The 21980-nt window shown below is 48.4% G+C and overlaps 1 protein-coding gene across 3 annotated transcripts in view; it reads right to left on the bottom strand.

Moving 5' to 3' along the window:
• PEBP4 (phosphatidylethanolamine binding protein 4) overlaps window positions 1-15414 on the bottom strand; it is a 226089-nt gene extending 210675 nt beyond the window's left edge. The window contains exon 1 of one of the 3 annotated variants that reach the window (XM_016141547.2): window positions 15278-15414. The gene's annotated coding sequence lies outside the window, so the exon portion shown is untranslated. Of the gene's footprint in view, window positions 1-7596; window positions 7660-15277 lie in introns of those variants that run through there. The other 2 variants (XM_016141546.2, XM_016141551.2) reach the window with 2 other exon arrangements.
• Between the last annotated feature and the right edge of the window lie 6566 nt (window positions 15415-21980).

Consider the following 21980-nt stretch of genomic DNA (forward strand, 5'->3'; position numbering starts at 1 on the left):
CTGCTAGGCAGCCCACTTGCCCTTCTTCAATGGGGGCGTATCCTGGGGTACCATTTTCTCCCTCGAGGCTCTTCTTATCGTTTCCTAGGAAACAGAGGTCTAAACCTCTGCCCCATGCTACTGACCCCAGAACCTACAACTCCGGTGCCTCCTCTTTTCTGAGAGCCACGTCCCTGTCTCCAAACAGCTGTCCCATGACACAGCACATTCGAAAATTTCAAATCAGAACTGCATACCTCCTCCACACCCAAACCGGGCCCTCCCCGAGGATGCTGCCATTGGCCAGCCCTTCCACGTGCCCTTTAACTGCCCAGAAGACTTTGAATTAGGGGTCTTGTCCATAACAAGAGATTATCAGAGATAACCTATCTACGCAGTAGGGCAAGCTACTAATAGCTGAACATATGCTCTTCACATTTTCTTGCAATGACCCTTTTAAGCCCCAAAGCACCTTGCCTCATCCCTAGATCAGAATGCCATAAACGCCTTATTTTACCTTTCTGTCCTCTGTATGTGGGGTTTCTGACTCTTTCATGGATGTGGGTGTCTCATACGTACACATGTAATTAAATGCACTTATTTTCTCTTGTTAATCTGCCTCATGTAGATTTCATTTATTAGACCAGCTGAAAGAACCTTGAGGGTAGACGAGCGTTTCTTTCTCCTCCACAGTTGACGCCATGAGCAGGATACGGCACTGGCTGGACACGGCTCACTCACCCTAAAGCTGCTACAGCAGGAAGATCCTGGGACCTGTACCCTGAGCCGGCGAAGGTGAGAATTCTCGCTAACTCCGACTCCCAGATCTCTACCTGCAGAGACCAGTGGAAGCTGAGTGGTGAGAGCTTACTTTCCATTTCGAAATTTAAATTAGCAGGAGAAAATATTTGTAAAACTACTTTCTCGGGCTTGATGACTCTTGGTTATTTGGTATGAGCACCAAGGGTTTTGTTAATTCTGGTTTGTTTGTTTGTTTTTTCTGTCTCTGTCTGGTGTCTCTTCTTTTTGTCTTTTTATATGTCCTCAGAACTTGGCCTTTATGACTAGTGAGAACATTTTCTCTGGTCTCCACTATGTGGAAGGTGCGCTGACTGGGGTGCATCTGGTCTCCAGTTGATTAGACTGGGGTTCCAAGCATCTCTTTGTCTGGCCGTAACTCTCAGGGGAGTTTTTCACAAGAAACCCCCGCCCATAAAGGGCTTTTGTCCATTGCTTTGTTCATTGCTTGTCAGTACACGCTCCATTCCTGTAGCACCTGTCCAGAGCCATGAATTAGCAGGTCTGTGGCGGGAGGAATCTCACGTTTTCGTGGAAGACCAGATCTACACCATTCTTACCTCCCGTGCAATGAAAGTCTTTGCTTTCTCTAGTTATTTCCTTGCCTCCTTGGTTAAGTCATGAAAGGCTTATCAGCTTAAGCGGCTAAAGATCCTACCATCCATTGCCAGGCAATGGATGCTTTTAACTGGAAAAAATTCTAAATTGGAAAATTTTTGAGGGCTCTTATGGTAAACAGCTATAGAAAGACCAAGTTTAAAAAGTAGATACGAGGAGGTATAACAATTAGTCTTACAAACAAAAATCAGTTTGGAAAGACTTACTGAATTTGCTCTCTCAGTTTCTCCTCATGGGTCTTATAGATGCTGATAAAAACATTAGGTTAATTTTTAAAAGAGTGGAAGAGGCCAACAAGGTGGAAATCTTTGTTTTTTTAAAATTGAGATAAATAAAATGGGTATTGATGGGTTTAAAACAAATATATTAACACAGTACTACCAAAGGTTGGATGGAACAACATGACCCCCTGTTAGTACCCCAACATTAAAGGGCTCCAAACGAGTCCTCTCTATTTACCCCAGTTTGGAGAAATTTAAAAAGCTGGAAGAGAAAGATTACAATGAGAAACCTCACCAGCAGTCCTTGGGGCAACGGTCAGCCTGGTTATGTCAACTTGAAGATTGATAACAGGGCCAGGGTCCTTGGCTTGACCCCTCATTAGAGACCCAAAGCCTCTTTACACAAGAGTGGGTAAAATGGTCAAGGGATAGAAAAGAGAAATTTGCAGGACTCCTTGATATGGGAATTTTATGAACTGTGGTATCAAACCCCATTGGTAAAGCCCTGACTCGGGCTATGATTAGATTAAAAGAATATGGAAATGTAAGGATTGTTAAGATTATGAAAATTAAAATGTTTAAACAGGGTTTAGTTTTTTAAAAAGTTATGTCAGTTTTACCTGAACATTTCACTGTTTGTCCCAGCCGAAACCTGATATTTGAAAGAATTTAAAAACTTTTTGATCAGATATTTGGCAAAATTGAAAGCTAAAGATTAAAAATCCCGATAGGATTTTTTTTTTTTTTTTTTAAAGGCCTCCTCTCCTAAGCTAAATAAAACTATGTACCCAGAGGGGGGAAAAGCAAATTAGGGATGAAGTACCTGGACAGGTAGGTCAACCTAGATGTCATTTGAGAAACTGAGAGTAACTGTCCTTATCTTACAATCTTTGTGAAACCAGAAATGCAGCTCTCAAAGCAGTTCGAAATCTACCTATCTTTACCATCCCCGATTCCTGAGACCGAAGGAAAAAGAAAAGAAAAAGAAACTGTTTTTAAAAGTAAAAATGGCTACGGAAGCACGCTCACACCAAATCTATCCACAGCTTCCGTAATACTGTCTTCTCCATAAATATTAAAAAGCTTTAGCCATCTAAGCAGGTAACCTCAATTAATTTCATCTGCCAGAAACATAGTTTGGACCCAAGCGTCTTATGGCTAAAAGGTCTCTGCATCTGTGTGTGTTTGTGTGTGTATCCGTAGGTGTTGTAAATGTGAGATATTTTTCTACCTTCAGATGGTATTGTAAAAATTAATTTAGTAAATTAAAATTATTTGGCTTGAAGGAAATTACTTGTAAGGCTTAGACATTCTAAACTCTTGGAAAGATATATATGTACTAACCAAATCTTTTTTCAACTGTACATTAGTTAAGATAATCTTTAATGAATAAAAGTTCGTTTGTTAGTTTTAATTAATTTAAATAGGCATGTCTTTAGAGTAATCAACATTGAATACGATTCAGATAAAGAACTTTGTTCTACCTTAGTTTACTAGTAGGTAAATTCTTGTTATTTCTGTTGTAAAATTTGTCAGCAAGCTAACCTTACACCTAAAGGAACCAGAAAAAGAAGAACAAAGACCAAAGTGAATGCAAGGAAGGAAAAAATAAAGACCAGAGCAAAAGTAAATGAAATAGAGTCTAAAAAATTACAAAAGATCAATAACACCAAGAGCTGGTCCTTAGAAAAGATAAACAAAATAAATAAAATAAACCAAATAAATAAAACCAGAAATGAAAGAGGAGGTTATAACCAACACTGCAGAAATCCAAAGGATTGTAAGAAAATATTACAATTATATGCTAACAAATTGAAGAATCTGAAAGAAATGGATAAATTCCTAGAAACATAGAATCTTCCAATTCTGAATCAAGAAGAAACAGAAAATCTGAATAGACCAAACACAACTAAAGAACTCCAATCGATAATCAAAAAACTTCCAATGAACGAAAGTCCTAGACCACATGGCTTCACAGGCGAATGTTACCAAACAATCAAAAATTAATAATTGTTCTCAAGCCATTCCAAAAAATTGAATGGGAAAGAAGGCTCCCAAACTCAGTTTATAAGGCCAGTATTACTCTGAGACTAAAACCAGACAAAGACACTACAAAAAAGAAAATTATAGGCCAATATCCTTGATGAACATAGATGGAAAAATCCTTAACAAAATAGTAACTAATTGGATTCAGCAATACATTAAAAACATCATACATCATGATCAAGTGAGCTTTATTCTCAGCATGTACAGTTGGTTTAATATCTGCAAATCAATTGTGACATATTACATAAACAAAATGAAAGATAAAAATTGTGTGATCATACCAATAGATACAGAAAAACCATTTGATAAAATCTAACATTCATTTATGATATTAAAAAAAGACTCTTAGCAAGGTCAGGATAGGGGGGAAATACCTCAACATAATAAAATCCTTATATGACAAACCCACAGCTAACATCATAGTCAATGGTGAAAAGCTGAAAGCTTTTTCTTTAAGATCGAGAAGAAGACAAGGATGTCTGCTTTCACCATTTTCATTAAACATGGAATTGGAAGTCCTAGCCAGAGCAATCAGACAAGAAAAAGAATCAAAAGTATCAAAATTGGAAAGGAAGAAGTAAAACTGTCATTATTTGCAGATGACATTATACTACATAGAGAGAACCCTAAAGATTTCACACACACACACAAAAAAGCCCTATAAAAACTAAGTAAATTCAGTAAAACAGCAAGACACAAAATTAATATTCAGAAATCAATTACATTTTTATATACCAATAATGAATTATCAGAAAGAGAAATTAAGAAACAATCTCATTCATCATTGCATTAAAAAGAATGTAATGTCTAGGAATGAACTTAACCAGGGAGGTAAAATATCTGTACTCTAAAAACTATGACATTGAAGAAAGAAATTAAAGAAGATACAGATAAATGGAAGCACAGACCATGCTCATGGATACGAAGAATTAACATCATTAAAATGTCCATACTACCCAAAGCAATATACAGATTCAATGCCACTCCTATCAAAATAACAATGGCATTTTTTTCATAGAAGTAGAACAAAAAATCCTAAAATGTATATGGAACCACAAAAGACCTCAAATAGCTAAAACAATCTTAAGAAAGAAGAACAAAGCTGGAGGTATCATACTACCTGATGTCAAACTGTACTACAAAGCTATAGTAATCAAAACAGCATGGCACTGGAATGAAAACAGACACATAGATCAATGCAACAGCATAGAGAGCCCAAAATAAACCCACACCTGTATGGTCAATGAATCTACGACAAAGGAAGCAAGAACATGGAGTAAAGACAGTCTCTTCAGTAAATGGTGTTGGGGAAATTGGAAAGGTACATGCGAACTAGACCACTTTCTTATACCATATACAAAAATGAACTCAAAATAGATTAAAGACGTAAACGTAAGACCTGAAATCATAAAACTCCTAGAAGAAAATATAGGCAGTAAGCTCTTTGACATTGCTCTTAGAGATATATATATATATGTTTTTGGATATGTCTCCTTGGGCAAAGGAAATGAAAGAAAAAATAAACAAATGGTACTATATCAAACTAAAAAGGTTTTGCACAGTAAATGAAACCATCAACGAAATGAAAATATGGCCTACTAAATGGAAGAAAATACTTGCCAGTGATACATCCAGTAAGGGTTAATATCCAAGATATATAAGAAATTCATACAACTTAATACCAAAAAAACTCCAACAATCCGATTAAAAAAAGGGCAGAGGACGTGTGTGTGTGTGTGTGTGTGTGTGTGTGTGTGTGTGTGTGTGTATCTCCAAAGAGGACATATAGATGGGCAATAGATATATGAAAAGATGCTCAGCATCACTAATTATCAGGGAAATGCGAATTAAAACCACAATGAGATATCACCTCACGCCTGTCAGAATGGCTATCATTAATAAACCAACAAACAAGTATTGGTGAGAATGTGGAGAAAAGGGAACCCTAATGCACTGTAAGTAACAATGTAAATATGAAAAATAGTATAGAGATTCCTCAGAAATTTAAAAATAGAATTTTTATATGACCCAGCAATTCAATTTCTAGGTCTTTAGGCAAAATAATCCAAAAACACTAATTCAAAAAGATATATGAATCCCTATGTTCACTGAAGCATTATTTACAATAGCCAAAATATAGAAGTAAGCTAAGTGTCCATCACTAGACAAATTGATAAAGAAGCTGTGGTGTATCTATACAATGGAATATTATTTAGCCATAAAAAGAATGAAATTTTGCCATTTAGACAACATGGATGAACTTATGTTAAGGTATTATGGGTATTATGGTAAAGTGGAATAAGTCAGACAGAGAAAGAAATTCTATATGATTTCACTTATATGTGGAATCTAAAAAAAACCAAAAAACAAAATAAAAACCGACAAACAAAACAGAAGCAAACTCATAGGTACAGAAAACAAATAGGTAGTCACCAGATGGCAGGGAGATTAGGAAGGATGTGTGAAAAAGGTGAAAGGGATTAAGACGTACAAACTGTCAGTTATAAAAATAGTCATGGGGATGTAAAGTACAGCACGGGAAATACAGTCGATAATATAAAAACTACGTATGGTGTCAGATGGGTACCAACCTTATTGGGGTGGTCACTTTGTATGGTTTATAAGTTTCCAATCATTAGTGGTACACCTGGAACTAATACAATCTAGTCATTGAAAAATAAATTTTTAGAAATGATTGTTTCCATATTTATTTTTAAGTGAATTGTATGTGCATGTTCTTTGTCTATTTATATTTGCTAAAAATATTACCAGCAAATTAAAATCCTTCAGATTTTAAATGTCCAATTGTTAGATTAGCATATTTATGAGAACGAACAGTGAAAACATTGTGTATTTATCTTAACAGAGAAGAAAAATTAGAATTCATTTAATCGTCAAATTCCTTAATAATTCTGAAAAACAGTAGGGTCAGTTCATTTAATCAGGACAAATTTGATTGTTATCCTAGCAAACTTCAAAGTGAAAGTTTGAACTAATGTCCAATACCAAGTTTTCTTTAAAAACAAACTCTGTGGATATTTAAAATTAGAGCTCTAAATTCCAAGGAACCTAATCTTCTAACAGTTTTGTGTGATGCCCCAAATACTTTAGCAATCTGAAATGACAACTCTGTGTTTCAGCTTGATTAAATTAGATGCACCTCACTCCATAGCTCTGACCCCCAAACAACAATTTTTAATATGCACAAATCTTCTGTAGTTAAATATAGCCAACGAAAAGAAAACACTACTTTGTTCTAAGTCGCTCCTTCTTCCAAGTGTGATATTTTATCTGTTTGTGGAGATTAAAGCAAAAGGATTTGTTCACAACCTTTCCGATTCTAAACCACCTACCGATTTTCCTCTGAGGTTTAGAAATGTACTTTCCAGACTTCTACTGCAGGTTATATAAAGGGTCTGCTTGTTAGAATGTATTTTTTCCTTACATCTCTGGCACAGTGCCTGCCCTAACTAGTTCAGTAAGTGTCTGTCGACTAGAGGCGATTCAACCACTAGTAGAAGTGAACCGTCTCTCTAACTCTGGTTGTGGTGACAGTTATTTTTAAACCTCTGCTGAGTTTTCCCACTGACTGAGCTGACTGAAAGAGAGCTCCAGGCAAGGCAAGGAACGCTACCCTCAGCTCCCGAGCCTCGAGCCTCGTAGGTTGCTGTGACCACCCTACCCCCACCCCTGCTTTGATGGAACCATGAGATGCTCTCACTAGAACAGGTCCCTCGAGATTGTTCCAAGTAGGTTGGTTTTGAGAGCCGAGTCTTCTTTCAACCAAATGTATTTGAATAAGCTGTCACGTAGTTCCTGTCGCGAATTCACGGCTGCAGCTAGTGCAGGCTCCTCATTCTGGGTTTGGGGGGGGGGGGTGAGGGAGGGTGTAAAGGACAGAAGGTAGGTACCATCCTCAACCCCTTCCTCTTACCTGCCCCCGAAGCAGCTCTGTCTGCTCTTCAGAGGTCGCAGAAAGAGCAGCGGCCCCACTCCGGCTGGCACGCTCTCACAGGGAAGTGCCAGCTTCTCCAGCGTCCAGGGCCTAAGCTTGGCCCTGAGCCGAATCAGCTGAGTCCCAGCTGCAGTGGCACCATGCTGCTCAGCCCAGGCAGCCCGTGTCCTGACCACGTTGCCCTCGGATGCTGCAGACCCCTCCGCCCACCCTTCCACTCCTCCAACCCCAAGCCTCCAAATCAAAGGCTCCAATCTATAACTGGTGATGTCTGTCTCTGAAGAGGCTCAGCGCTGGGGCCTGCCCAGGCATTTCTCCGGCCGAACTAGAAGAGAGAAGCCTTCCATGGCTCCCACTGATCTCTGGCCCTGTCCCCTCACCATGCCACCTAACCCAAGTGCAAGCGACTCAGAGTCCACTGGCTTGGGCTCATCATCTCTGTTTTCGTCATGCAGGCCGAGGGAAGCTCTGGGCAAGATGGTGGTGTCTGTTTTAAACCTCTTCCCCAGTTTCCCGGCCTTTCCATCTGTTGGCGGTGGAGGCTCTGCCCCACTATCTCCTTCCGGGCTCTCCGCTGCCTCTCCCACCACTGCCTCATTAGCAAGCCTGTCTTATGCACCAAAACAGAACTGCCTCACAAACTAGGCTTTAGATTTCGGGCAAACTTTGATCCACTGATACGAACATTGTTTTGTGGACTGTGAGGTGCCTTCCGGCCTCCGCTTAGAAATAGTGGGTACCGTGGTTGGTTGTCACTGCCTGTCACATGCATGCGTAGGAATATAAATAACATGTAGACGTGTTTGCACCACCGTGTAGACTACTTTTACACCAATCCAAGGAAACAGAGCTCAAATAGTTTTGCTAAAAAGGGCTGAAACTCTGAGGTTGATAGGCCAAGTAAACTTGGTTTGTTGATAGTGATCATAACCTATGTTTTCATTTTCTTCCTTAAGGAAACAAAGGGTTCTGGTAGAGGCAAGACTTATTTATCATTTAAATAATTGATTTCACATACCTGGAATGGTTCTGTTAAATATTCAATAGTACAATATTTTTGTTTCCTGGAATTCGAGTGGGCCTGTTTGGAATCATGTCGGGTTGTTGAAGGTTGTTGAGGGTCCCCTCTGTGATATGTTTATTCTGGGGGACGTACATAATCTTTTCCTATATTGACAATATGGATAGAAAGCCTTCGAACTGGCCAGGGTAATGGCCATGATCTGGAACCTTCTTACCTGTGGAGAACTTTGCTCCTGAATAGCCAGTTAGAAGGTTGAGAGGCACATCGAACATGTTCACATCAGTGTGAAACACACACACACATTTTTCATTTACTTTCTACTTTCTAAATGTTCTACTATGAACCTGTATGATCAGGTTATGCACATAGTGTTGTACCAATTAGGTATTGTAGATATTTATATCTATTGGTGGTGAAAATTGTGCTGCAGTTATTAATAATATTTATTATTCCAAGCATTCTGAAATTATTAATAATATCTATTAATGAGCATCTGTTAATTATAGAACCAGGAAAATAAATATTTAAAAAATAAAATCTTATTTTTTCTTACAAACAAAAACAAGCAGAAAAAACAATTGACAGAAAACGATTACAGATGGAGCTATAAAATATATTAAATCATTGAGGAAATGACAAACACAGAATGCAGAATAGGAGTCCCTCTGTTGGCGAGGCTGGAGGCAGGGATGGAGAGTTACACACATGCAGTAGTCTTGACCATGCAGTTATTGGTCATATTATACTTTTTAAGCTGAGTGAGGGGGTTACAGTTATTTGGGTCCTTATTATGTTTTATAACTTAGATGTATGTAATATTTTAATGCACTGTACATGACATCATCAGAAGATGTTAATAACTACAGAAGAAAACATGCATCACATCCAAAACCCGCGCTTGGGACTCCTTGGACTTGAACTCAGTCCGACTCAGGATTCTAAGCTCCTAAACCTACCTAGTCACGATGTAGCACTGTTGTCTTATTAAGGGCGCTTTTAATTTGAAAAAGTTTCCTGAGTATAATCGTTAGTGCGGGTATCGAGGCAGAGACTCATTTCCTTACTCATCTATATCTTCCAAAATGACCATGGTCCCTGAGTGTGGCTAAGAGGGAGAGAGCTGAAAGCTTGCTTCCCTAGCGCCCCCTGCAGACCATACCTACCCTACCCCACCATATCCACAAAGAGTAGGGTATCTGGCAGGCTTCTGGGTGTCATCTTTACTGACGGGCCAAGTCCCCGACCTGGCTGACGGTTCCTCTCGGTGTAGCCACTCGTTGGGGCTGGACAGTGGTGGGAGGGCTTTGTTTCCAGAACCCACTGCAGATCGCCCCTCACCCTGCACTCCCAGGTTCCTTTATTTCTCAGCAAAGCGGCTGGCAGGGGCAGGGGGTACTGTGATCCTGAGCCTTGGGCATGGGGGTGGATGGAGATGAGAGGTCAAGGACGGTCTGGTGAGGAGTGGGAAGAGCAGTCACCTTCTGGAGGGGTGGAGGTAAGGGGGCACACAGAACGGGGGCCCTTCGTGTCAGAGACCTGCAGGAGGTGAGCGCCGTGGGGGCACGGGGATCTTCTCCCTTTTCACTATGGAGGACCTAATGGGGAGAAGTGGGGGCGATGGCAGATAAGGAAAGGAATCAAGGTCTTCGATTCCTGTCCCCCAATTCACGACCCTCCCTTCCCTTCTCTACCATCCCTCCGGGGGCCAGCCCCTCCCATAATATTCAAAATGGGGATTAAACTGGGTCCAGGTCATCAGGATAAAATGGGCTGAGTGTTATGGAAGCTCCATTAACCCAGCAAAGAGGCTGTCATTCTTAGCAGTCAAAATTAAGGACTAGCAAACCTTTAAGCCTCACAAAAGGGTAAACCGAGGTCCAGAAACGAATTCCCAGAAGCACAGTGGCCAGTCTAGGTTTCGAATTCTGCTTGGCCAGCTGGGCACGTCTGGCCACTACAAGCCAATAGCTTTCCCACTGTTTTCTTCTTGTGTGCAGGTAAGCGGAGCAGAAGGAAGCCTTCCTGTCCAGCAGCTGCCCCAGCACCCCACCCTTGCTTGTTTAGACTACTTTCCCTCTCTGCAACTCTATATAGCCCCTATCTCAGGGGGGCCAAAATTAATCACGGGTGGGGTTGATGCAACCGGGCTGTGTCTTGGCTCAAGGCCAGGTTCTCAGGATGTGCGTCAGAAGAGTGTTGGGTGAAATTTCAAAGCAGCATGAGTCACCAGGGACAGGAGGAGAGTCCAAGACAGAAGTCAGAATGTAGGCCTGAAGGCACACCACAGCTTGCCCCTGGCAGTCAAGGGCTGGGCCATTTCAAGATTGCTCACCTGCCCAAAGATGGGAATATGGCCTCCAGGTGGCTTATCCCTGGGCTCTGCACAGCCCTGGACATGGAGGGAGCTGATTAGGAGGCTAGCCTGCTGGTCCCACCCCTGGATATAGTAACCATGTCTCACACCTGGCTCCCCGTAGGCTGGGCTTTGGATTTCAGCCCCTAAAATATGGATATTGTTTCCTGATACATTCACTCCCACTGACCTGGCCCAGGACACTGCGTCTAGACAGGAAATGGTGACAGGCCAGCTGGTCCCAGAGGAGAGGCAGCAGGTAAGTGAACGACTCACGGCCCCGCCGGTTCTGAGATCACTGCTGCGCCTGGGAAAAAGAGAGCACAGTCTGGGTCCTGGCTGCTCCACCTGTCCTCACCTGGTCACTGACAGCACTCAGTATAAGATGCAGTTCTCAGAACATGATCTCTTCCCAAGGAAGGATATGAAGGCGCAACAAGGGTTGGGTAGGTCGAGGAGTCAGGTGTCTTAGCCATCAAGGGGCGGTGGCCCCTCAACTGTGGCCCGGTGATTGAGGCCGCCATTCCCAAGGCAGGAGGGGGGGTTCTACCTGCAGTGGGAGTATCACAGGGGGCTGTCTATAGGTGCCCTGTGCCAGCGGCAGGCCTGGCCTCCACTCTTTCCTGCTGAAGCTGGCCAGGAGGAAGGGGAGGCAGGGGGAGCAAGCAGCCCATCTCTCAGCCTGTTTCATCCTTATCCATCCAAGAGGCCACTGGCCAGGTTGGGGCACAGTAACAGCCTGTGATTCTGGGGCCACCTTGACTCTTATGCTCATTCTACCTTCTGCCCCTCGCCAACCTGAAGGGCTGCTGCCAATACCAGGGGTGTCTCCACTCTTCCAGTTACCCTGCACTTGACCTTGCCCTATCCGCTCACCCCTGGGCCCTGTGTGGCCCCTTACTAGTCCCTCTCCACTCCGGGAGCCCTCTGAGCCATTTCTCCAAACAAACAAACAAACAAACAAACAAACACTGGGCAGCACCCCTAACTCTAATCCTCGCCCTTTCTTGCCCCTAGCCCACCCAGTTTTGTTCCTCTTCCCAGCCACGCCTGGCCAAGAACCATGAGGCTCGCTGCAGGAATTCCTTCTAGGGCAGCAGAGATGCCCAGCCAGCCAGCTATCCATCCCTTCCTTGCAAAGGACTAGCTGAGTGAGGGAGCTTTTTTCCTTTTAGCAAGGGACCAGGCCTAGCCTAAGATTTCTTGAGACTTGAGGTCATCCCCACCAGACCGCACCATGTCAGACAGGGGCCGAGGCTGAGGGACGGGCAGCCATGGGTGTCGGCAAAGGCAGAGAACAGTACACAAACGCCAGTCTGGCTGGAGGGGCTGCGTGAAGTGGCTGCTTAGGGAGCCAGCTGACCATGTTTACAGTCAACCTGGCTCTAAGTTACAGTAGTTTTGTGTCTTCTCCCTGTGCTCTCTCCCCTCTAGGGTTCTCATCTCCAGCTCTTGCGACCTATGGGTCCCTCTGTTGGAGACAGATAAATATGTATTTATTTATTTGTATATTACGTATTCCATCGACTGAGTTAGAAGCCCATGCCTTGAGGGATGAAAACATTTCCACATTCTTGTCTCCCTATGGGGCAAGGATTGTTTTGGGTGTGGGCTGCAGCCGGGCTCTGAGGCAAACCTCAGCTGGTCCATTCCTGTTTCTCTGCTCTCCTGTCTCCCTAGCAATGAAGCTCCTGTCGACCCTCCCTGAAGGCAGAATAAGGCATCATGTAATAACATCCCACAGTCAGAATTTCAAAACCGGGAGAGATCATCCCGCAGAGCTCCCTGAACCCCCTGGATTCCTGCATGAGGAAACTGAAACTCAAAGATAAAGTCTGGCCCAGGGGCCATACCCCGGGGCCTGACATGGCCACAAACTCCCTGTGTGTGACTTTGCAAGGCTGTTTTCTGCTCTGGGCCTCAGTTTTCTCATCTGTAAGATAAAGAGGGTCGTTATGATATGAATTAAGAGCAATGCGTTCATGCTCTAAAATCGGGGCATGAGGTTGGAAGGGGCTCGGGCTGTGCCGTCTACTCCGAGAGGCTCTTAGCCAGCTGCCAGGTTAGAAGCCTCGCCCTGTGGCTGTCCGCTTTGTGGCTTTGACAAGTGGCATCACTTCTTAAAGTTTCAATGTCTAATCCACCAACTGGGGATAGTAATAGTACCTACTTCTTCCTAGGATTGTTTGGAAGTTTAAATAGTACATCTGGTCCGTAAATGGACATGTAATAAACAATAACCATATAATATTTATAATAGCAATGATAATTATTATTAAGCTTAAGGTCCTTGATGACTGGGATGGCGTCATGATCATTTTATAATCCTCACAATCTCTCTAGCACGGTGTCTGGCATGAGTAGGAGCTTAACAGGCATGTGACAAATGGAAGAAAAAATAAATGGATGAATGAGCAAACGAGTCTCATTTTTTCCCCAGAGACTCAGAATAAGCAATGTGACTCCAGTCGCAAGGGCAGGTCAGGTGCCTACAGCCTGGCAGGGGATGTTAGCGGCCCACACCACCTCCGCCCGCCACACGGCCACCGCCCAGGCCTGGGAGGTTGAGTGCAGTCAGGAATCTGACAACCTGGCAGTTCTTGGCCAGGGGGGACTAGAAAGAGGAACGAAACTGGACCGACACCTCCATGCACCTCCTGAGCCTGAGCCCTGTGCGTGTAAAATGGTGGCTGGAGCGATGTAAGCTCAGGTCTGCCTGGCCATGGCTTTCCCCGTGGGCTGCGGAGTTGGGAGCGCATGAGTCTCCTCCTGGGGTGCCTCCCGCGTTCAGGCTCCCAGACAGCGCTCAGGGGGCGGGGCTTCCCCGAGGAGGAAGAAGCGGGTAGTTTGGGAGAAGGGTAGAGTGACCAGGAACGTCCCAGAGCGTGTAGTAAGCCCCGGACTACCAGGCTGAGTTGAGACACGTGTTCAGTGGCCTTTGAGATGCCTTGGGCTGCGTTTCCAAGAGGCCGCATAGCGGCGACCTGCCGACCCCCCTGCCGCTCTGCCCGGGGACCCACGCCACAGCCTGCCGGATGGGCTGACTGGTTCCGTGGGAAATTTCCAACTCTGAGCACCAACTCCTTTACCCTCATATCGGCCCCCCTCCCCACTGTGATCTGGTCTGCCTCGCGTCCCCCCATCTCATCCTGTCTTGCACTAGGGGTCCGTAAGCTGAGAAAGACTATGCCCTACGGAGCAAAGCTTTGGCTGGGACGAGGGGCGTGAGATGCTCAGCACAGCCCAGCCTCCTTCTCAGCCATGACCCTGGGAGGGGCTGCAATTTCCCTGGGCAGCTGGCTGCCTACTCTGGCTGGTTGGAGCCTGAAAGAGGGCTTTCGGGTCAGAGACGTCCAGAGACAATGAGTTTGTCCTGTTGGTCCCTCATCACCTCTGGCCAGCATCCCCTGACTGACTGCCCATCCAGGGTTAAATAATGCCCAGTAGAGTCCCTCGCATCCCGGCCGTCTGCCCACCGTCCTCTCTTTGACCAAGCCAGAGCCAGGAGTATGTATTATTATAGAAATTTCTGACCAAGAGAAGAGAGGAGGGAGGGGCGAAGATGAGAGAAAACAAAGAAAAGAGAGAAGGAGAGAGAAGAAGGGTAGGAGGAGAAAGGAAAGGGGGCCTGCAGAGCTGGGCGGGGCGGCTCCCTGACCAGTCCCAGACTTCGTGGGGAACATGTAGCTCTGCGGAGCTGGGGGCATTTTCCTCCTCTGCGTGTAAAAAGTCAGGGCCGGAGGCTCCTCAGATATCAGCCGGGTCAAGCTCCTGATGTTACCGAGGACCCCAAAGGGACGGAACCCAGTTCCGGACTCCACTCCGGCACCTTTTATACCATCTCCCATGCTCTTTCTTGTGCCGTCAGAGTCCCAGTGCCAAGAAGGCTCCAGGGCTGGGGCAAAGGAGGCAGGCATGGGTCCGGCCTGGAGCCGGGCAAGGGGAACTCGCCCCACACACTCCTTTGACCTCAAACTCGTCTCTGGTGACTGACACGAAGCAATGCCCAAGGAGGCGGGGGCGGTGGGCGGGGGGGGGGGCGTCCAAGTTCAGGCTAAGCTGCCCTTGGCGAGAACACTGAGCCCTCTAAAGATTTCCTAAACAAACCCTGTCCCCTCAGGAGCGCTGCCTGATTTAAACCAGGTTCGCGGCAACGCGATTTGTTTTTACGATGCCCTGTGCTGTAGTACCATGCACTCCTTCACCCGGAGGCCGTCGACAAGTAATCTGCACTCACAAGGGACCACTTCTGAGGGTCGACAAATACCTTTCCCATCCCTTACCTCGATGATTATCCCCGTGAGCTCTAGTGGAACCAGCCGCCGAGGGAGAAAGTAGGTCAGAAGAGAGGAGACTAGGGGCTCCTGGACACACACCTCCCCTGCCCCTCTCCCGGCCTCCTCCCTGCCCACTCCAGGGCACCTCAGCCACATGGAAACCCGTGGGGAACAGTTGGGGCTTTTTATAATCTCTATTTGTTAACAGTTCAGGCTATTTTTTTTCCATGCTGCAAGAGATGCCAGTGCTTCATGAAAAAGTTGTGAAAAAACACAAGTCTATTTTGGGGTGCTCAGCCCCCTCGGAGCGTCTCCCTCGCAGCTCTGCAGGGCTCCAGGAACAGGCCTGCTCTCTCTCAGGTCTGCAGCTTGCATGAAGGAAAGGATCTTAGGCCTGGGCGCACTGCCTAGGGGGTACACTTTTGCTCCCCTCTTGTAACTTTTCTACGTATAAAACAGGAAAAAAGTAACCCCATCTAGCTTCTTTCTGCCCTAGGCTCGCCTGGTGGTGGTTTCCAGTGCCTGTCTTAAAAAGGTAACATCACAGGAGACTAGGGGTGGACCATGCATTCCTCCCCAATCACCCCCCTACACACACACCCCGTATTCCCTCGCCCCCAACCCCCACATTAGAGGTGGTACTTGCAGCTCTTTAAAGACATAAACCAACAACAAGTGCTCAGGTTTGGGGTTGGTTTGTTTGTTTTTCCTGAATGAAGAGCTTCTTCAAAGGGGGGCCGTACATGCAGTATATGGAGGTGGCAGCCAGCTGCGCGTCCAGGGCAGAGGGGCTCCCGTGAGCGGGCAGAGGGGTTTGCGCGCTCAGCCCTCCGCCAGAAGGGGCCGGCTGGACCAGACTGGGAGCGGATCTTCTGCGCTTGCCTCGAGCAGCGCTGCAGCCCACAGCGGAACCCTCACTGGTGCTCCTGCCGCCGCCCCACCCGCTTCGTTCCGTTCCTCAGGAGACGCACTGGGCACCGGGGCCGAAGCACGCAAAAGATTTTCCCACCCTGCTCAGGCCGCCAGCATTCCGCCCCACCCCGGGGCCTTGCCCAGGCCCTCTGTGCCGTCTGCTCTCTCCATGGGCGGCCCAGGAGGCGTAGGCACAAAGGGAGTCTCGGGGGCCCCTTTACACAGGGGGTGCTAAGCATAAGTCCATGAAGGGGAGCAGGCAGAAGTGGAGGAGGAGTTAGAGGGATCACACAGTCTCTAATCTCAGCCCTGGGAGCGGCCATGAGGTCATTTAGCCACTCCCTGTCTTCGGGTAAGTGATATTGTTATCTGCAGTGCAAGACCAGAGAGGTTAAGTTCCTCGCCCAAAGCCACACAGCCAGGTTCGGGTTCGGGTGGAGGGGAGACCAGGACTGGTGCTTTGGGGCTCATTCCTGCCCACGCTGGCCTTGGGGCCTCCTCGTCCCTTGACTTCTCTTCCCTTTTGTCCCCAACCTTCTCCTTGAATGTTGTCACAGAGATGGCCTTCCACGATCTCTTAAAGACCCAGTGCCATCTGCTTCCAGAAGTGTCCCGCTGGCCTCCGCAAGCCCGTCCTTGATCCCTCCCTAGCTCCCCTGAAATTCTAAAACTTTCTTTGGCTAGCTCAGCTGGTCCCAGGATTGTGATTGACCATTTAAGGAAACCGAAAGTGGGGATAATGGCAAGAATGCGTTTCTCTCTCTGCCTCTTACCATGTGCCTAACCTCCCCCACCACCCCCCCTCAAAAAAAAAAAAATACCTCCTCTCCCATTCCCAGCCTTGGTAGCCATCAGCCGATGTTTTGCGAAGTCCCGATTTGGATCAGGAGCAGCTCCAGTGAGAAGGATGGCCAATAAAGTCAGGCCTTCCATGCTAGGGAACCGTGTTTGATGTCAGTGCTGGAAGGAACCTCTGAGGTCGCCTGACCTCGTTACGTGCGAAAACTGAGGCCTAGAGAGAAGGAATTGCACAGTATCACACAGCTACGTCAGGACAGAGTCCAGGCCTCCCCCTGGACAGTCAAGTGCTCTTTCCGAACGACCAAGCCAGCTCCGATGTGCAGGTGCCCGCAGCACGGAATGGACCACGACCCCCCAGAGCTCGCCCTTTGAGCAGCCCGTTGACTCCCTAGGGCGACCTCTGTCTCGGCCCCCAGCAGGGTGTCTCAGCGCATTGGGCCTGCACAGCAGGAGCCGTGCTCTTGCCCTGAGTAAGACCCTCCGTTCGGGCTTCGGGCTGACCAGCCTGGTGGTGTCTCTTTGGGTAGCTCGCAGGGTACCCGCTCCTCCTTCCACCGTCCTCCTCTGGCCCACCCCACCCCCTTCAGTCCAGCCCAACTAGGAGCCTAGAGGCAGTACAGGGCAATGGCAGCCTGAAAAAAAGGCTGGGAGACCCGTCTAGACAGCATGTGAGTAGCCACCGGGTGGTGTCAACCCCCTCCCCATAAGGTTCCCCACCCCGAACATTCATGCACCCATCAAGCATTTATTGAGTACCTATTGAATTCTCGTTGCTGGACCAGCATGAAGGATATTCTTTTGCATAAGCATAGTTTCTTCTCTAAAGAGTTCTCAGCACTGTGAGGGAGAGAGAGAGAGAGAGAGACCCAGTGATAGAGCAGTGTGACTAGTATTAATAGGGATATACAGAGAAAAGGCAGGGAACCCAGACTTTGTAGGGAGTATTCATGGAAGGCTTCCTGGAAGAAGTAACATCGAGGCTAAGACTTGAAAGATGATAAGCATCATCCAAGTGCAGGGGATGGGAAGAAGAAGGGAGTTCAGGCCGAGGTCACTACTTGAGCAAAGGCCCAGGAAAGTCCCATCTCCTTGTGGGGACCTGGTGGTGCCCTCAGCCCTGGACACAGAGGCTGAGAGACTTCAGACTTTCCAGATTTGGCTCTTTCCTCCTGCCGGGGCTCTGGATGTTGACATGCCTCAGCTTTTACTCTCAGCTGGCTCTGAACTTTGCCCCAAGCACAGGGAGGTAATGCCACGTGCCCCGGACTGCACGGCGGGGAAGGGGAGGAACTCACAGCGCAGGGCCTGTGGCGTGGGCTTCACAGAGGCTCGGTTCCAGGAAAGGGCTGGAGAGAAAGGAGGTTAGGAGCCTGCGAGTAGTCGAAGGGCTGGAACTGCCTGCGAAGCAAATGGAACGGGCAGGTTGGAGGAGGGCACTCACTGCGAGCTTGGGCTGGCACTGGGGAGGGACCTGCAGAGCCACACGGACAGGAGGGCTTGGTGGCACTGGCCGAAAGATTGGCGCGTGGGTACCTTCCTGAGAACCCGGATGGAGAATTCTTTCCCCCAGACTAGTCCTCCTGGTCACAGGGTTCAGGAAAACAGCAAACATGTGACAACCTTGACCAGGGTGGTTATAGGGATAGATGGAGGGATTGCCTTTTGGTGACGATTTCAAGGGGTTTATGTCACTGGGAAGTAGCAGTCACAAGAGGGTTTTGGTGAGGAAAGAGATGTTAGGGGAGGTGGGAGGCTGGAATGGAATCTGCCCCCAAAACGCCTGAAGCCTTTCAGGGTGCAGCCAGGCATTGCCCCCGACCCCTGACCCCCACCACCACCCTGGGGGTGAGTAAGCCAGGCTGTGGCAGGGCATTGCCCAGACCCACCAGTGGAAGGACAGCGTGGGAGCCCAGCTAGCCAGCAGGGGAATCGATAGCTGATTCTGAAGCACCACGAAACAATGGGCAAGGGCGCTGGTGTATGCGTGTGCATGTGCGTGTGCATGCGTGTGTGCGCGTGTGTGTATAACAGAAGAAAGGAGGAGGCAGAGAGAGAAAGAAGCCAGAAGCCTTTCTGGAAAAACCTCCCACCAGGCCTGACTTGAGAAGTAATCTGAAGCAAGGAAAACGGACTCACTAAGGCCGATGCAGAAGGGGTGCGAGGTGAGAGAGAGGGAGGGAGCTGCTTGTGCTAAGAGACCCTGCTGCCCACTGAGAGCTGGGGGCCGGGGACAGGGCTCAGAGTGGGTGCTGACAACTCTTTGGTGGCTGGCAAAGGACCCAGTCTCCAGGAATGGCTCTGTTTTCCAGGATTATGTCATCGGAAGGCTGGGCAAAGACGAAGCAAATGTGGTAGCCAGATCTTTGGCCTGGGAGCCAAGATTCTGCGGCTGTCTTGAGTAGCTGGGAGGGGTGAGTTGAAGGCCAGGGCTGGGTGGAGAAAAGGCCTGGTAGCAGGCATGTGAAGGCGGAGGCTAAGGCCTGGAGCTTGGCGGTGATCTGCCTCTGACGTCAAGAATCTTCGATTGTCCTGGTGTCGGGAAAAAGCTGGGAGCTGGTGCCTGGAGATCCTGGTCGTTGAGCCGAGAGTGAAAAACCATGGTTGGGGGACAGTCCTCGTAGGCTGGCCCGTGGGGGAGATCTGCGGGGGAGGTACCCAGGCAGGCCAGGTTGGATCATGGATGGGATGGTGCAATAGTAAGAAAGGCCTGAGGGGTGTGGGAGTGGTGGAGGAGAAACTGGTTTCAAAGGAGAAGGGGGCTTCGAGGAACCGAAAAGACAGGAGATGGCTGTGTGGGGCCGTGACTAGGAATGCCTGAGAGGTTATAGAGTCGGGAACTTTGGGTCAAAGAAAAACCGAATGAGGATTATGGGCAAAAGAGCAGAGCTGGGAATTAAGGTGACTCCCACCTCCACCCGACCTCCCAGCAGCAGAGTACCTGGCTATGCCTGACGGTTTACAGAACATGAGCAGGGGGTGCAACTTTACACTTTTGAAGCCCCACAGTCCAGCCTGGGTGGGCAATGAGGTTCCCAGACTGAGCTGGCTCTTTCTCCGAAGAGGTGAAAGGCCTGGACGCCACAGCTTCAGGCCTGGTAGCTCCATGACTTCGGGGAGAGGGTGTTCTGTTTTCCTGCTCCGTGCTGTGCGTGGGTTGTGCCTACTGCCTGGATATGTCAAAGGTGAGGCCAATAGGCTTGCACTGTGGAGCTGAGAGAGGGGAACAGGGTGTCAGTGGAAGAAGCTCTGCCCCGCCCCTCACCAGATTCCCCCCCCCCAGTGACTTCCGGCGCACAGAGGATGGGGTGAGGCTCTTCAACGCCAAACACACTTGTATATCGTTTAGTTTCTTTCCTAAGCATGTGTTGAACCAAAAGTTTCTGTTTTACGGAGAATGAGTCCTAGCTAGAAGTGTGAGGTAGCGCCCTCAGTCATCCTCAACCTTTTCTCCAGGTCTAGGTAGATTGAGAGGGAGATGGGGGAAGCATCCTTCACTATCAGACACGTAACAGAATGTGAACCAGGCCAGAAAGTGTGTTTATCATGAACACCTTGATGGGCAACTTCCAATCATGTGCATTTAGAGGTGAGGAGCATGCTTCAGACAATGCAAAACTCACTTTTCATTTGGCATTTTTTGGCAACGGATTTCTCTTCCCAATCATAGTTTGCATAAACTAGTATCAGAGTGGATTTGTATTCTCAGAACACAAGTTGGAGGTGTGATGGAGGGGGTTAAGAGGAAAGCAAGTCAATCTGGACTTCAAAAATCGTCCAGAGGAAGTCGACAAGATGAACAAAACCAGACGGAGCTGACTGCTGTAATTACTAGCATTCGACATCATTGTAATCAAACTAGCCTCGAACATGGAAACTTCCTTTGAGGATCGCTCATCTTACAGATGTCACTTCTTATAACCTCTCTGAGGAGGCCACTGAGACCTAGAGCCTAGAGGTGTCTTAGGTACCATCTCCGGGGCTAGGGTCTCCATGGAATTTCTTTCAGAAGTCAAAAGATGCTGGCGAACTCCAGGTGGCAATAGGGTGGAGGGTGGTGGAATGGACGTGGAGACTGCCGGAGAAGAGGGCGGGGGAGAAGGCTGAGGTGGGAAACAGTGCAGGTGGCACAGAGACCCACCCCCAAACTCAGGGCCACAGCAGCCGGAGGCAAAGGCTGCCGCTGCAGCAGTAGTGATGGAGAGAGGAAGGCCCTACGCGGCTGGGAAACGCGGGGAAACTCCCACGCCAGCAGAGGGAGTACACAGAAACGCTGCCTCCCTCTCCCCGTGGACGAGTAGTGGAGGCCTGGATTTAAGGGCCAAGGAAGAAATGTCGAGTCCCCCTCCCCTAACTCGCATCCCTTCTAGGGCTGACCGGGGTGCCTCTCGGAGTTCTTCCTCGGCGGGAAGGGGCAAACTCCGTGGGAGTCCGGCGAGGTTTTGCGTCTCACCAGGTAGAGCAAACGCGACACCGTACAGGTGGCAAGCCGAGCCACCCTCCGCCTCCCCCTCGCCCTCCCCGCCCCCGAACCCCCTGGAGGAGAAAGGCAAGGGGGGCGGGAGAGAGTGGCGACGCGGGGCGGGGCCGGGGGCGGGGTCGCGGGGCGCCCAATCCCCTCCGTCCCCCCGCCCCTTCTCCGCCCCCCGCCCCCTTTCTACCAACGGAGCGCGGCGGTGGGCGGGGCCTGTCACGGCCGCCGTCTGGGTGCGAGTCGCCCCCCTTTTTTTCTCCCCTTTCTCTCTCTCTCTTTTTTTTTTCTCCCTTTCCTATTTTTGTGAATGAAAGAAAGAGGTCGAGAGCGGTGCCCGGGACGGCTGCGCTAGGCGTCGGGGCGGCTGCGTGCGCGGAGCGGGCCAGGCGTAGCCGCGGCGGCCTCGCCCCCCGGGTGCTCCGCTGCGCGGCGCCTCCAGCCTGCGCAGGCGGAGGACCGGCGGCGGCGGCGGCGGCGCGGCCCGGCCGCCCGAGGTCGGGGCGGCCGCGCGCAGCCCGGCTCCGG

This window comes from Rousettus aegyptiacus, unplaced genomic scaffold (assembly GCF_014176215.1).
Source record: "Rousettus aegyptiacus isolate mRouAeg1 unplaced genomic scaffold, mRouAeg1.p scaffold_m13_p_16, whole genome shotgun sequence".
Taxonomy (NCBI): domain Eukaryota; kingdom Metazoa; phylum Chordata; class Mammalia; order Chiroptera; family Pteropodidae; genus Rousettus; species Rousettus aegyptiacus.